Source organism: Desmodus rotundus, chromosome 4 (genome assembly GCF_022682495.2).
Source record: "Desmodus rotundus isolate HL8 chromosome 4, HLdesRot8A.1, whole genome shotgun sequence".
Lineage (NCBI taxonomy): Eukaryota > Metazoa > Chordata > Mammalia > Chiroptera > Phyllostomidae > Desmodus > Desmodus rotundus.
This window is the reverse complement of record NC_071390.1, coordinates 2,342,946-2,359,576: the sequence shown is the minus strand read 5'-3', so window position 1 is coordinate 2,359,576 and position 16,631 is coordinate 2,342,946.

The window sequence follows — 16,631 nt, the reverse complement described above, 5'->3', positions numbered from 1 at the left end:
AAAGCTGCTGTGGACCCAGAGCCAGGGTCGGGGACGCCGCCTCTATGGGCCACGTGGGTTTCGTGTCTACTTCCCATTTGCCTTGGCCAGACGGTAGGTGGGGTGGCGCCTCCCAGGGCCGGCGCTCCCACTGTGCCTCCCAGGCTGGCCTGTGTCCATTTGTTGCTTCGGTGGTTTGGGAAAAATTTACTGAGCAACCACCGCATGCGCAGCGCAGGTTCACACTAGGGCAAGGAGCGCAGCTTTGGGCTGGGAGAGCCAAAACCGCACAGTGAAGCAGCCAGTTCCAGAACATTCTGCCAGGCATGGCGGTGAGTGCAGCATCACTGAGGGCACCATGGTGAGAGGAGGCCATTTCCAGGGAGATGCGGGGTGGGGGGACACCACCCCATGAGGACGGAGGGGACACGGAATGGATTAAATAACCAACCAACCCACCACCAACCAACCAAGTGCTGACCGAGGCCCTGAGTGCCCAGCTGCCCCCCGTGTCCCCGTGACTAGCAGAGGGTCCTCAGAGGCACTTCTGAGCGTCTGTGGGTAGGAGGGATGGCCCCGAGACTCTGAGCAGCCTGGATCCTCTTTGCTCACCTGCCCAGCGCCCTAGGGTGGTGGGGGCCCTGCTGCCCGTGGGTGCTCTCTGCACATAGCTAGCTGGCCCTGCAGGGCACTGACCTGCGGGCAGCCCACAGTCAGGACCCATGGTCCCCCGGCCCTGCCCCACAAGGCAGGAGCCACCACACTCTCAGGCACAGACGCACCTGGGTTTCCTCCTGTGAAGCCTGAACGTTCTTTGAACTGAGTGCCGTTTCCCTTGTTGACGCACGAAACAGGCAAAGCTTTACCGCCCACGTCTCCTGGGGAAGAGCAGCCAGCTCTCCCACCCTGGCTTCTTTCTTGCCTGCCTGCAGCCTGGACGGGTGGCTTCCCGGAGAGGCCGCAGACCAGGACGCATCTTTGGTAGTGAGCACGGAGCACACAGCTGTATAATGAGGCTGGAAAGTTTGGGGCGATGCATTTAATGAATTTTGTATTGAGATGTAAGACAGCCGCCGTCATTTGCATTTCACAGTGCTGTGTAGAACAGATGTTTAATACTTAATGAATCGAATATTTGGATATGGTGATATATCTGACACCTACTGTTCAAGGAAGGAGCTTCAAGTGCAGGGACGTCTTCCTCCTGCTGTGGTCCGGGGGTTTAGGCAGTGGAATCTCCAGACGGGCCAGAGAGGGAGCAGAGACCTCTAAGGAGACACGTCCTGGCCCTGGCTTCCTGCTGCTGGCTGGGGCGGGGGTGGAAGGGCTCTCCAGAGGCCCTGCAAGCCACCCCACCCCACCTGACCACTGCCCTTGCCCAATGCTCCGTCCCACTCAGAGGAAGCGTTAGGTATGTGTCTCTCTCTAGCGGAGATCGTTCTGGAAAGGGATCCGGTCCCTGGCAGACTGATTCAAGCAGTTACAGCTACGACTACCCAACAGCCTCCTGTACATCATGGTGTCCCTGTGCACCGTGGGACACGGTGGTGCGCTTGTTATAGCTTATTTCATAAGTAGATGCACCTTAAGAACAATGTATTCAAATATTAATACCTCTTAAGGGACATCGTGGGCCTGACTGGAAAACGTTATCATGGAGACTTGCACCACAGGGCGACACCATCGATGGGACCCCAACACGTGGCCCTGTGATGACAGACGGTGTTGCCCCAGGCCACTGCCAGGCCTCCTCAACTGCCCCCCGCTCCGGGGGACACGGACCCTCCCCTCCATGGCCCACGGCCTGCCCCGGCCTCCGCCCACGGCATCACGGCCCCCTGACCGCTGCAGGTGGAGGCCGGAGTCGGCCCCAGGCCAGACCATGGGGCAGGACACACCTACCCTCCTGGTAATGACAGCTGGCCTCAGTGGGGCCTCTGTGTGGTGGGAGGAGCCTCACCCAGCGGAGCTGCCACCTGGGGTGGAAGTGGGGTGAGCACCTGCAGAGGGGCAAGGACAGGAGGGGTCACCGTGTGGCCTGGGGCGGGCCGCTCAAGGCCGCTGCTCCTCAGTTTCCTCATCTGTAAGATTCAGGTAACACAGTGGGGCCCAGTTTCACTAGGCTGACAGGCACAGATGTCCATTTCCTGTTTCCTCTGACTTCCCTTATTCTTTGCCGAGATTCTTTGTATCCTTTATCGTTTTCTTTCCCATTCAGGTCGTCAGGGTTTTTTCTCAGTGATTTAAGAAAGTGTCTCTGTTTAAGAATGTCAACCCCTTTGTCCCTCGTGTCTGTTGTGGACACACCTTTCCCCCGTTGAGACAAACGCCGTCCGGTGAGAAATTCTAGTAGACGCCACGAACCCGAACGGCTTTTATGGCAGTTTTCAAACAACGTAGACGAGTTCTTTAGATGCCCTTTTTTTTGTACTGACCCTCTATAAAGTCCAGTGGCACAAAGCGAAATCACAAATAAGTGGGACACTTTTATAGGAGACAAGGACATTGAAGTCTGTGCGCCTGGCCCTTCCTCCACATTTTGTAAAGTTACAAAAGCGACACATACAGAGTGAAGATGTTGGAGCCGGGCAGGCCCACCTGCAAGGAGCAGGAGGAGTCCCAGCCCCCCTCGCCCCCCGCCCCCCATGCCCTGCCCCTGCCCCTCGCTCCCAAGGTCGGTGGTTCAGACTGTTCAAGGTTTCCGATGTTGGACCTGCCACCCATCAAAACAGCTTTCGCTGCTATTTCTGCCTTTGCCGATTTTAAGCAATTTCCATGTGACTTCTCAGTACGAGAGAGAGGTTCCATCATCCCCACTTCCTACATGCTCCCCTGATTCTATGATACCGTCTGTAGCTCTGCCGCTTTTCCATGAATAGCTGGGAAGCGTGTGCATGATCTCCGTGTCTGTGTCAGGTGGGAAGTGAGGGCTCCTCTGCCCTGTGCTGTCCCCTCCTCGCCACCCTGTGTCACCTTCCACTTACCCTGTCCTTCCTGCACGAAGAGGGGTGAGCACCTGCTCAGTGCCCATCCTGCTGTGGGCAGCAAACAGTACAGACCGAGCGCCCCTGGCCTTGGGGAGCTCACTCGAGTTTGAGGGGGACAGACCGTAAGAGCTACAGGGAAAACCACAGCCAGGACAAGAGGAAGGGGTGGCGATGCCATAAACAGCCAGGGAAGAAGCTATAACAGGAATCTGTAACTATGTCTCCCTTATAATTGCCAGTATGTTGAGTCTATAATTCTGAAGTTACTAAACATATATTATGATTTTAAAAATATTATTCTAAGAAGGAAATGAAATCCTGTCCCGCTAAGGATGGCTGCTGGCAGGGGTAAGGTCCAAGAGCCACTGTGACAATGGATACACACTTACACATTTTCTTACACTGTCCATTGTGCAAAAGCGTGTCACAGTGTTTCATCTGGGCCTGGGACACTCTTCGATAGCTCTTTGATTTTCCTGGGGTTGGTAGTTGCCTTTACTTTTCCTCACCACTGGGGAAGACCAGCCAGCTTCCTCACGGCATTCGGAGTGGCGAATCTGTACGGGCTGCTCCCTCCTCTCTCAGACAAGAATCCCTCCTCGAATTGCACTCCTGGGTTAATGCAACTGGTTTGGGGATCCCACTTCTTCCTTTTTCTTGAATTCCTTTTGTTGTTGTTTTTGGCTTTGTTGAAGGACATCCAAGCAAATTTGTTTCAGAAAGAGCACAAAGGGGGCATCAACAGGTAAACTTCACCCAAGCGTGCAGATCTGGAGACCTGTCCTCAAGCATAATTCATGGTCTGGCGGGGCAGAGATTCGGAGTTCAAAGTACTTTTCTCATGGCACTGAAGGTCAACTCCTTTGTTTGTTTTCTGTCCCTGTTGTGGCCCACTGGATCCTCGCTCCTCTGTGGTTGACCTGTCTTCTCCCCTTCTCAATGCCCCAGAGAACTTCTCTTAATCCTTGGATTCCTGGGACAAAGGCTGACACCAAGTCTGAGTCTTCGTTTGGGTGGGGGAATCAGACTCTCACGGGATCAGCAGGGTCTGGTGGTGGGCTTGACACAGGAGCACAGGCAGCCCCAGCTGCCATGCTGTGGGAGGGACTGTGCAGGATGAAATAATTCATACTGAGGTGTGAGTGGCTGATAGGCCGGCCGCTCCCAGGTGAGGTGAAGAGGAGGCGGTACACTCTGTAGTGAGAGGACAGGACTAACGGCCAAGGAAACTGTTTTGTGTCTGTGCGGAGACCTCCAGTGGCAGAGAGCCCCTCCTTTGGGCACGGCACCCACACACTCTGCTCCCCTGCCGCCCCAGCACACTCTCCCACTCCCCCACAGAGCGAGAGTCGGGAGTCGGCAGCCCGGCCCCGCAGTTCTGAAGGTGTGACTGATTAACAAAGCTTGTCACAGGAGGGGCTCAGACCGTGGAGTTAAGCCCCCGGTGCATCACATTTCTCAGGGGGAGGGGCAGTCTGGCTGCCGGACATCAGCCGTGCAGGGTGGCGCTTATGCCTGCCCGGGTCTCATGGGAAACCACGACCCAGGCCGGCTGAGTGCTCCCGCGGCTGTGCCTGGAATCCCGGCATCTGCAAGGTGTGCGGGGCAGGAGGAGTCCAGTTTGCAGGAAACCACACTTCAAGCCACACCCCAAACCTTGGATCTTTCACACGTTTGGTTTGTACCCCTTCTCTGAGAGAGAGAGGGCCAGAGAGAGGGGGCGGGGGCTTTTGGAAATGGCCTGAGCCTCTGACATCAGAGTCCATGCCTCGTAAACTGTTTCTGTGCTCGCCTCCGGAGCAGTGGCCTCTGAGCCGCACTCCACGGCAGGCTGCGGGGCGCTGGCCAGCAGAGCAGGGCTTTCCCGAGCAGAGCTGGCCGGCGCCTTCGCCTGACCCTGGCAGCTGGCCCGCCACGACCTGGAATTCGTTTTCACTGCTCCCTGTCTGCTGGCCTCGCTCCCTCCATCTGTGGCTTCGGGCAGTGCCTGGCCGGTGGCTCCCGGCATTGAGCTACGAGCCGGACACCTTGCCTTCCTGTGGGAGCTCAGGTGCCCAGCCTGGCAGAAAGGCAGACAAGGAAATTCCTGCACACTTCTGTGCAGGGCCAGGCCGGGACCTGCCTTCCAGGCAGCTGGGCTGACCGGCTTGGAGAGGCGCACCGCAGGTGTCTGGAGGCCGAGCTGGCCTCGGAAGGCAGCATGGGCAAGAGAGCCTGAGCTGGGTGCTGGCGGTGCCTGGCAGCTGGCTGCCTTCCTTGCACCGTCCATCCTCTGCCGAGGGCACATGTGTCCACCTCGCACTCGGACGTGGGGCAGGTGGGCGCACAGGGGGCCCAGACCTGTGCTCAGGTGAAGGGGGCATCTCTGCTCAGGGTCCCAGGGAGGGACTAGGCCTGTGGCTGGAGGGCAGCCAGCCCCAGGCTGGGGAGAAAGCCCAGGCTCAGGGCTTTGCGGACGGTGGGCATAACCTCGGCTCTTCCACAATCCACAGAAGTGTCCCTCTGGGCGTGTGTCCATGGAACATTCAGCAGCTGCGTGTTCACAGTGAGATGAATTTCTGCGTCTTCCCAAGAGTGAAGGCCCTGGGAACACCGGCCGGGAGGCCGTGGGGCCTGAGCTGAGGCTGTGTGAGGAACGGGGAGAAAAGCGTGCAGCCCCCACGGGTCTGGCTGTGGCCCACACCCAGCTTCCAAAGCGATGGTGTACCATCCACGCTACAACAGGGGTGAACCCAGAAAGCAAGAGGCAGCGGGAGAGAAGCCGGACACAGGCGGCCACGCCCTGTCCGATCTCACATATGTGAACCGTCCAGAAGAGCAAATCCACAGAGACAGAAAGCAGGGTGGCGAGGACCAGGAGCTGGTGGGAGTGAGGGATAAAAGGTAAACTGAGGCACATGAAAACTTTTCACAAATATTGGCGAGAACACTTTGTAAAGTATGTGATTATCTAGCTACTATACTGTACCTCCGAAACCAATACAAAGTAATGTTGAATGTAAACTAATTGAACAATTTTTAAACTTCTCAAGAGTTTATTCGAGCATATATCTACTCCAATCGGGCAATGCCAAACCAAAGGTTATTCGGGGCGTTCCCGCAACGACAGCGAAGGGTGAGGTCTCCACGGGGAAGACCTGGAAGCAGAGCCAGGAAAGCATGTGATTGGCCGAAGCTGGAGGAGCTGCCTCAGTGGGGAAAGCCTTGCTTGGCTCTGAGGAATGAAACCACTGCAAACTTCCACACACGGATCTCTGTGGGCACGTAAGTCTCCGCGTCCACGGGCTGACGCCCAGGGCGCGACGGCCAGGTGTTCAGTCTTTGAGGAAAACACCCACATTTTCCAAAGTGGCTGCACCCTTTCCAGCCCCTCCTGGATGGTCCAGGGGTCCAGTTTCTCTGCATCCGTGCCGGCGTTTGGGGGTGTCGCTATTTGTCATTTTGGCCATGTCGATGGGCGTGTGATGGCACCTCATAGTGATTTTAATTTGTGTTTCTCTAATTCTGTGGATGAATTGCCATCTGTCCACCCTCTTTGGTGAGGTGTTTCTTCATGTCTTCAGCCAGTCTTCTGGTGAGATTACTTGTTTTTATGGTTGAGTTTTGAGGGTTCCTTATGTACTCTAGGTACTGACCCGTTGTCAGATATTTGATTTAGAACTGTTTTCTCCTAGTCTGCAGCTTATCTTTTTATCTTCTCATAGAGGTTTTTTGCAGAGCGCACCTTAAAAGAAGTTTTGCAAAGCAAGTGGCACCTGCTACCTTCCGCCGGGAGGAGAAGCCAGCACGTCTGCCCCCTGCACCAGGCGTCAGAGTTGCTGAGGAAAATGCGCACAGTCCCGCCACACAGCCCTGGAGGGACCAACACTCCCCTCGCTCAGAGAGGAGGCAGCAGAGGCCCGGCGTCCGTGGTGGGCACTGACACCCCCAGGACCTGCGGGCCCCTCCCCTGCAGCTGATGCCGGGTCACTAGCCTTGTGGTGTGTCAGGAAGACCCAGGGCCCTCCCCGCAGGGGGTAGATGCAGGCGAGGGTCTGGCCAGGTGCCATCTGACACACACACTCGAGCAGAACAGGGGCACAGTCGAGTCTGAAACAGAGGAAATGTCCTTCATTGGGTGACAAGTCCAGCATGGGCTGTGCGGGCTCCTTCTCTCCCGGTGAGGAAGCGGCCGAGGGAGGGTGGAGACCCCATGCAGGAGACTGCCTTTCCCAGCAGTTTTTAATTTAACCCACTTTATCTATTTTTTCTTCTACGGGTTGTGCTTTTATGTCAAGTCTAAGAACTCTTCGACTAGCCCTAGTTCCTCAAGACTTCCTTCTATGTTTTTTTCTAAAAGCGTTATACTTTAACGTTAAGGCCATGATTCATTTTGAGCTAATTTTTGTGTAGAACATGAGGCTTCAGTCGCGGTTCATGTGTGTGCCTGTGAATGGCCACTTATCCGACATCTTTTCCAACGTGTGCATTTAGTGCTATCCATTGTCCTCTCAGCACTGCGGTAGCTGCACCCCACACATTGTGTTATGTTGTCTTCTCATCTTCATTCGCTTTGGGGCATTTCTTTTGACATTTTCATGGAAGACTTCTCCTTCGACTCATGGGATTGTTGAGAACTGCCTTGTTTAGTTTCCGAGCATCTGAAGGGTTTTCGGTTCCTTAATACCAGTTTGATTCCACTGTGGTCAGAGAGCGAACTCCGTGGATTTTGATTCTTCTAAATTCGTTGAAATCTGTTTAATGAACTCTGTTATGTGGTTTCTCTATACTGGTCTGTGTTTCGGGAGTAATTGGAAAGAATGAGTATAATGCCGTTGTTGAGTGGAATGCTCTATAAATGTCACCTAGACCCTAATCAGATTGAATTGCTGGTCGATGGTGTAGTTGGGTTCTTTTCTGTCTGCTCATCATTAGTTTAAGTGTCCTATCAGTTGTTGGGAAACTCCCCAATTAAAACTGCAGATTTCTCTACTTCTCCTGTCACTGCTGTCGGTCTGGATTCACGAGCTTGCAGCCGCCGGCGAGAGCACAGTTAGCGTGGGTGTGTCTTCTTCTGTCACTACATGACGCCTCTCTCTGTCTCTGCTAATTTTCTTGGCTCCAAAGTCTACTTTATCTTATGTTAATAGAATCAACTCCGCTTTCTTTTTGATTAAGTACACGATACAATTTCTTTCCACTCCTTTACTTTCAACCTGCCTATATTATTATATTTGAAGTGAGTTTCTTGTAAATGGCATAGTATTGAGTCATGTTTTTAAATTTGTTCTGCCAATTTTTTTCTTCTTATTGGTGTATTTAGACCATTTACATTTAATGTAGTTTTTGATATGTTAGGCCTAAGTCCACCATTTTTTTTTAATTTTTAGTTTTATTCTCTCTACATTTTCTTTCTTTTATTTCCTCCTATGGGTTACATGACACTTGTCAGAATTCCATTTTAAGTTAACTGTTGTGTTTTTTATGTTTATCTGTTTGTATGTTCCAGGGTTCCTTCTCTTATTGCTTCTTTATTGTTTCGAGAACTTCCTTTGCCATTCTTTTGGGCTAAGTATACGCAGGCCACATATCCTGCTAACCGGGACCCGGTGAGGGTAAGGAAGTTGCCCAAGGTTAAGGGCAACCACAGGAAACTGTGGTTGGAAGGTCCGGCCTGCCTGGGTCCGGGTGGAGGGTGGCTCAGCCAGGAGCCAGGCCCTTCACCCAGAAGGGGCTGCCCTCCTGGGACTTTGCTTCAGGAAGAGAGGCTGGCTGTCAGCGGCTCTACAGGCTACGGGCCACCTTTCAATGGGCAAACTGGGTGAGGCTTTACCCAGAGTTAGTTGAACTTGAAGTTCAGGGCAAGGACCTGCAGATCACCCCACCTGGCCGAGACTCCTACACCAAGCACACAGGCAGGGGGTCTCCCTCCCCCACACCGCCCTGAGGTCCTCGGCCAAGCCGCCTCTGATGGCTGGCTGCAGGCATTTCCTGTGGCTGTAGGACTGAGCTCTTGTGTCCTTGCTGGCCAGCTGCTGCGGGCCCATGTTCCTCACAGTGCCTTCCGCGTGCCCCTCTGACAACAGAGTCGCTCTGACCTCCCTCTGCCACACCCACCCCCCTCTTTTCTGCTGCAGCTCACCGACTCCTCTCCCTTCATCTGCTCCTGTGATGAGAACCCAAGAGTACCTCCCTGCGTCAGAGTCAGCTGGCTGGTGACCTTCTTCCCATCTGCAAGGTCCCTTCCCTCCCCGCAGTGCCTGCACTTGCGTCTGCCCGAGTCAGAGGAGGTTGGAGGCGTCTTGGCGAATCTTTGGGGTTCTGCCCGCCTTGTAGGGCCATCTGACACCAGCGGGCCTGGCAGCGGGCCTCCGTATGGCCTCACGCCGGTGAGCCCGGGGTCTGGGCTGAGAATGCAGGGCTGGAAAGGATGCGCTGGAATCTCTTGTGATCACTTAAAAATGAAGTGCAAGACCTATACTTCAGAAAAATAGTATCAGTGGGTAGAATTCACAGTCCGGAAACATATTTTTCCAGTTGAGGAAATACTCTTTGCGGAAGAGTAACATCGATGGGAAGTGTGCACAGAAAGCCCCCCCACCGCTTCTGCGGGCTGGACCCCGCGCAGTCTCCCGGGCGGCCGCCCTGTGCTAGAAAACACGCAGCAGGCTTTGTTCAGAGGAGGGCCTTCCCAGTCTCCCTCATCACCAAGCCCTGCCGCCAAGGCCAGCGGAGCCTGCCCGTCCAGCCCCCGACCTTGTACGCTGTCACTGTGCTTGGTCTCGGGCACGTGGCAAGTGGGCACTGTCTCCTGTGGGCTTGGCGGGGCTCTCCGGCCCCGAGGACATCTGCCATGTGGGCTTGCTCGGTCCCTAGGAGCAGCAGCCATGAGCTCCTCCAGCTTTCCGTCCCCTGATGGGCGACCTCTCACCCCACAGCCGCGTTTCTGGGTGGAGATGCTGCACAGGGGGTTCTCTGCACCCCGACACTTCCCCTGGGAGTTTAAGCTCCAGGAGACCCAGCATCACTTTCTTACGGTCAGGGGTGTGGCCTGCTTCCGCCTTTCTTCTTCTTGAGCATGGGTGGGGACAGCTGGGACACGTGACACAGCCCGGTCCAGCCACTGAAGGGTCCCTGGGTATTCGGCTCCCAGCTCTTGGGCAGCTGAGCTTCTTCACGAGTGGTCGTGGCAATGAACTCCAAATCGCAGGAGAGGACGACATTTTCATCACGTGTCAGAGATCTTGCTTGTATCGGGTTGCCCAAAAAGTCCGTATGGTTTTTTCCGTGAAATAAAAGATGCATTTTTCACCTTCATCAGAACTTTACTGATTTGGATATTTTGAGTGTGTCGGTTATCTCTGTGTGTGGAATAACAGTGATTGTTCTCAACTGATGTCTCAGTTCGATCACTAACAACTTCTACTGCCTGACGGGGGAGCATCATCCAGTGAGGAATCTCCAGCACGGAGCTTCGCGAACCACGTTGACAGGCTCCGACAGTCACAGCACCTTCTCTGCACACGGCACAAATCTTTTCTCTGTGGTGCGGTTGTGTTTTTACCTCTCTTGAAATAGTAAAGCACAATGTGGTGAAAATGTTGCTTATTTTCTTCCACCTTCCATATTAAAATGGCTACACAAAAATTCACCGATTCCGATACGTTTTTTCAAGTGCACGCTGATATGACGCAGCCACAGTGCAATCTACGAGACTGTTTCGAATGAAGTTCCAGACGCCTAAGCACCGCTGGAGCCGTCGGCCGGGAAGAGCCAAGTGGACCTTTTGGGGGACCCCACAGGTGATCTGTAATCACAAACAAGGCATCCAGTCTCACAGTGTCCCTGAGAAATGCTCACTGCCCTGTGTAGCCGCGTGACGATGCCCCTGACCCCCTTTCCCTGTGGGGGTGCCCTCCACTGGCCCCAGGGTGCTTTTGCTCCCAACGGTAAGCATGGACCCTGTCGCATGTCAGCAGGGCTCAAAGGAGCCACTTTGCCTTAGGCGGTGAGAGCTGAGGGCTGAGGGCTGGAGTGCAGAGCGTGGGGAGACTGTGATTCCAGGGTGCAGGAATCCCAAAGCCTCACCCCTCACCTGCCAGATCAGGTGCCTCTGCTCCCACACGCTGCAGAACAGGCTACCCTGCACCACGGCAGATGGTGCCTGGTCAGGGCCGGGCTCGCTCCCCTGTGCGCCGGCGGCGGGGTGGCTGGAGGGCTCTGCTGGTCCTGCAGGCTCTCACTCGTGGTGGGGTGACGGTTGTGGTCGGTCCCGGGCGGCCTGGGCTGGGCACTCGGCTCTGTGCTGCGTGTTCACCCCACACTCATTTGCTGGCCTGGGCCTGCTCCCCTGGCCGGGGCAGGGGCACCAAAGCAGAGGGGTTCGTCCCACAGGACAGCTCACAGTGGCCAAGGCCAGTCATTCAGCCCAGCTCAAAACCCAAGGGCAGGGAGGGTCTGCAAGTCACGGAGTCAGGCCACCCTCTGTGGGAGCCTTGCTTAGCCCGCACACCCTCCCTACCCACCTGCCCACTGCTTCCTGGCCTTCCTGGGGCAGCTCCCTCTACAAGCACCTGGGCTCCGACCCTGGTGCCGGGCGACCACGCTTCAGGCGCTGGCTACGGTGCTTATTTAGACCGGTGTCCCCCTGCAGGAAAGTGTCACTTCCATGCCACGGGCCTAAAGAGTGGCTTCCAGGACCTTAGACAATAGAGAAATGAGAACTCAGAGGCCTGCACCTCACACGTGGGGAGGTGGGTGAACGTACGCAGAGGTGAGAATAAGACACTGACCACAGGACTTTGCCCACTCAGCACAGCATCTCGGTCTTTCTGTCTCCGATTTTGTGCTTCATGGAACAAGAACACAGGGCTTCCAACTCTGGGGTCTCCCTCCCCCCACGAGTGATTGTATTCCCTTAAACCCGACAGGAGGGCCAGGAGGGGCCAGAGTCCAGTCTCTGGGAAAAGTCACCTGCCTGCCTGCAAGCCTGGAATCCACATCCACCAATTGGAGGGTGGGTCTCCTCCCAGACAAAATCCCAAGTACAGCGTCTGACACCCTCAAAACTCAGTTGCCCCTCAGCGTCCCCGGGGATTGGCTCCAAGACCCCCAAGGACGCCCAGATCCGGGACACCCCAGCCCCTCTGTGGAATGGCGAGGATCGTGCAGACCGTGGGCACGCGGGGACTCCCAGCTGCAGATGGAAGGCTGTGCCGGTGTCTGCAGAAAAGGGTCGGCACACAGCGGACCCACGCGGTTCAGACCACGTCTGACCATCGGCTGGAAGGTGTCTTCCCCACAGACAGGAAGCGGAGGGTAAGGACAGGCGGGGACTGTCCTCTCAGTGCGTCCGCTTTGGGTGTGTGAGACTCCACAAAAGAAACCTCGCAGGGAGTCCCGTCTGTGTGGACGCAGCAAGGGCGTGCTGAGCCACCACGCCGGGCCAGTCCTGTGCGGAGAAGTAAAGAGCAGAGGAAGAGTGCAGCTGTGGCTGGACTCAGACCCCCACAGGGGACCTCCACACAGGACACGGCCCCCCCGGGATGAGACGCCTGCAGATGAAACAGTCACCGAACCACACAGGCTCAGAGGAGGCCCAGGACTAGGTTCCGACTTCGGGTTGGGGGCCCAGCTCCACCTCCGCTAGATCCCTGACGGGCCCCTCCCTGCCTCCCTTGGCGCCCTTGGCCAGGCATTTGACGCAGGACACCGTGACTGCCCCACCGTGTCCCACACTCAGACCTCTGGCAGCTCGCAGCGGCCACCGGGTCATGGCTCGTTCCGGATAACGGGACACAAGGAAATACCGCAGCGGGCTTGAATGTGGGTGTTCGTGAGTTTACGCTTCCAGGCACAGTGGCCGGGGACAAAGCACACGTATGTGGACAACGACAGGGGAGCTTTGATTTCTGTGTGCCTGAGAGACTGGGGCTTGGGCTGCCAGACCCGCAGAGGCCTTTCCGGTGCAAACGGCACCGCGCTGGCTCTCATCTCTGTGGCGTCCTGTTCGTGCAGCCGACTTGCAGCTCCGGGAGGTCGCCCGCTCCACACTGTGCTCACCGGCCAGACGCAGCTGAGTGACTGTTCCTAGGTAGGGGAGAGGGGACAGCAGGGGCACTTAGCCCAGTGTCCAGGAAGTGGGGCACCGGGAAAGCAACCAAGGGCCCCTGTGGGCTGTTATTTGTGTGTGAGGGTGAGGTCGTGGGTCTCCTGCCAACGGCTGAGCCCTCTGAGTTTTTCCTCCCCATGGGTGGCGATTTCCTCAGCCCATCCCCACTGGACCAGGTTGCTCACCTCAGGCACCCACCCGGCCAATGCCAGTCCTCCCCCAGCCCCTGACACCCTAAATCATTACCCACATGGCTAAGTGTTCTCCCTCCCTTCCTCCTTCTGTAGAGAAATGGTCCTAAGGACCTACCAAGGGTAAGGCCCAGGCTTCATTCTCCGAGAGCGGCTCAGGGAGGAAGCTTTGAGCAGGGGATGGCGGACGGCGGGGGCTCGGGTGCGTTGGGAGGAAGGAGGCCCCACCACCGCACCCTTCGAGGGCAGGGCGAGCAGGTGAGACCGGGGAGGGTGGATGGGAACCTGCAGTGACCGGGCAAGGGGGAGGGCTGGAGAGCCACCACTAGAGGGATCAAAGCCACCCCCTAGCCTCCTCCCTGTCTTTTCACAGCCAACCTGCTCACACGGAATGAGCAAGGCCATCTCGGGGCTCCGTGTGTGCAAAGTGACTTCAAGACCCCGAAACCCCTCCCCCCACCTCTGAAGCCACAGGGGGTGGAGCCACAGAATGGCCAGGGCTCTGGTGTCCAGCACTGGGGTTGGAGTTCCAGCTTCCTCACGAGTGACCGTGACATGTCCTTTAACTTTTCTGTGTGTGTCCCTGTCTCAGGGGCCTTCACAACATGTGAGCTGCTATTAAAAACATAAGTAATTTTATATCTTAAAATATTGCTTAAATGGTTTCATGCTGGCTCCCATTAAAAAGGATTCCCAAGTGAAGGTGACCAGGGGGAAATATTCGTTATTTAGTTCTTTTCTTACATTAAGCGATCATAATAAAGCACATTTCTGGATTGCATTCTCTAGAGTACCTTTTACTAAATAAATGGCGAAAAACAACTTTTCCTTCCAGTAAGATTTCATGATTCAGCACATTCAACTTTCACTATAAAAGGCTGAAATAAAGGTAGAAAACTAATCCAGGGGCAAGAAACAGGTGAGAAAAAGCAGGAAGCGGACGCTGCTGAGCGAGGGCCGCGGTCCGACTCTCTGGTGCCTTCTGGTTTTGGAGACAAACCTGGGCGGCGGGAGAGCTGTGTTCACTCAGGTGTCTACACCCTGCGCAGGTACTGGGGAACAGGGAGACGGGAATCAGTGGGAGATAATACTGGGTTCTTAGCAACGTTTTTTTGTTGTTGTTGGTTTCAAGATTTTATTTATGTCTAGAGAGACGGAAGGAAGGGAGAAAGAGGAGGAGAAACGTCCATGTGTGAAAGACGGATCGATTTGCTTCTCGCACGCCCCCAACTGAGGGCCTGGCCCGCAACCCAGCCATGTGCCCTGACAGGGAATCGAACCAGCGACACTTTAGTTCATGCAGTCCAGTGCTCCATCCACTGAGTCACACCAGCCAGGGCAACGGGGTTTATTAGAGAGAAAATATGCAGCCACGGGGTAGGGCGCAGGGCCTGGAGGCCTGGTCACAGGTCAGCTCCCTCCAACCCAGGGCGGGGTGGCTGGCTGGCGGGGTGGCTGGCTGGCTGGCCAGCCGAGGTGCGGACGCCCTCCTGACCCCTTTTCCTGTGGACAGAGGCACCTGCGGGTGTTTATGGCAAGGTCCCACACTTGGTGGTTTGCTGGGTGGCACCAAAGGTGGTGAGTGGGGTGGTCGAGGCCTCCAGCGCCGGCGGAAGCGCCCCAGCTGACATGGCCCTCAGTGCAGCGGAGACGGGTCTGGGGCAGGACAGGGCTTTTCTTGCGCAGGGGCTTTTGCAGCAGAGTCCTGGCCTGTCTTCCCCGGTGGGAGGTCGCTGCCTCCCCCATTGCGTACATCTGCCCCGCAGCCCAGTGCTTCCCACGAGAGTATTAGCAGCACCCAGACACCCTGGAAGCCCCCTCTCACCCTGCACTACCGAGAAGACCCAGGGCACCCGTCCCCAGGCTTGGGGGAGTGCGCGCGTCCACACCGACGGCTTCAGGCCCCAGCCTGGGACCTGCTTCGCGCTCTTTTGGCCAAGGCAGGTTCGGAACGCTCCCCAGTTCCCGAGGAAGGAGCGGGGCTGCTGTCCTGGCAAAAGGCCCACCGCAGAAGGGCCCCGCGCCGGCCGAGGGGCGCCGGGAGGCCCCTTCCACACACCCCCCTTCCCCCAGCTGCGAGAGCGGGGCTCAGCTGCGGCCTCGAGGCACCGGCGCGCGGGCCGCGTGGCCGCCTGCGGGCACCTCCTTGCGCCCCCGCCCACCGCCCGGTCGCCTCCCGCGGCGGAAGGCAGCTGGCGCTTGCGCACTGGCGCGCTAGCGGCCCGGCCCGTGGGCTCTCCCGGGAGGGCGGGAAGTGGGGAACGTGGCAGGCGCCTGGCCGCCCACCCTCCGGGTCCGCCACGGGCGCCGCCGACACCTCGAGGCCGGTGCGCCCCACGACGCCCGTCCAATGAGCGGCGCAGGTAAGCGCGCGGGGGCTGCTGGCGATCCCGTCGGGGGCTTCCCTCCCAGCCTGAGTTCCCCCAGAGGTCACGGCTAGCAAAGTTGAACTTGGCGCGTTGCAGACCAGCGTAGGGCGGGGGTCCCGGGCGGGGGTCTGTAGCTGCGGGGGGTGCAGACTGCGTGGACTGCGGTGACCGCGAGCCGGGGTGCCCTCTCCTCGCACGCGGGATCCCGGACCATGGCCGGCGCTCAGGCCTGGCCTCCGAGTGAACTTTTGCTCTGCGTCCTGACGGCGTCCTGGTGGCCGGCGAGCACCGCCTGGGCGGTCTCCTGGTCTCCGGTGGCCTCTCCTGGCTGCCTTCCGGGCACGGCTGCGGGGTGGGGAGCGCGTGCCCAGGGCCCTTGGTGCGGGGGAGGCGCGCAATGGCGCAGGAGGAGACTGGGGGTCCGGGGGATTGAGTTGAAGGACCGGGATTTTTCAGTCCCTGCCCCTCCCCCAATACAAAAACGAGACCCCCAGAGGGAGGGAGGGAAAGGTCCCAACGCCGAGGTGCCTGGACAAAAACGCAGGAAGCAATTAAAACTCCTCCTCTCGGATTAACAACCAAAAATTGATCGATGTGTCAAGAATACCGCTGATTTATGAAAGGTGCTTATTTCTCTGGTATGGAGAATTTTATGTTCTCCAGGTGAAACCGAGTTCACCCAGCTCCAGCGCAGATTGATGTTTTAATAAAAATAAATAAAGGGGGAAAGCTCGCCCGGTCTTTGGGGACATCAAGTCTCAAATCGCAGAGTTAGAGTAACAAATCAAATTGCATTATCTTTACATTTCGTATCTTTCCATCGTGTGCCTAAAAAGCGCAGGCAGCAGAGGCCTTTATGTCGAAAGTTTCCCTACAGCGCTTGAAAGTTCGCCTAACTAAGCAATCAAGGTTTCGCGAGCACAGTGATTCGGGGAGCGTCGGGTAATCGTGACCCGCGGCCGGCCTGGCGCGGCGGGCGCGGAGGGAGGAGGCGCTGCGCGCGCGGGAGGGCGGC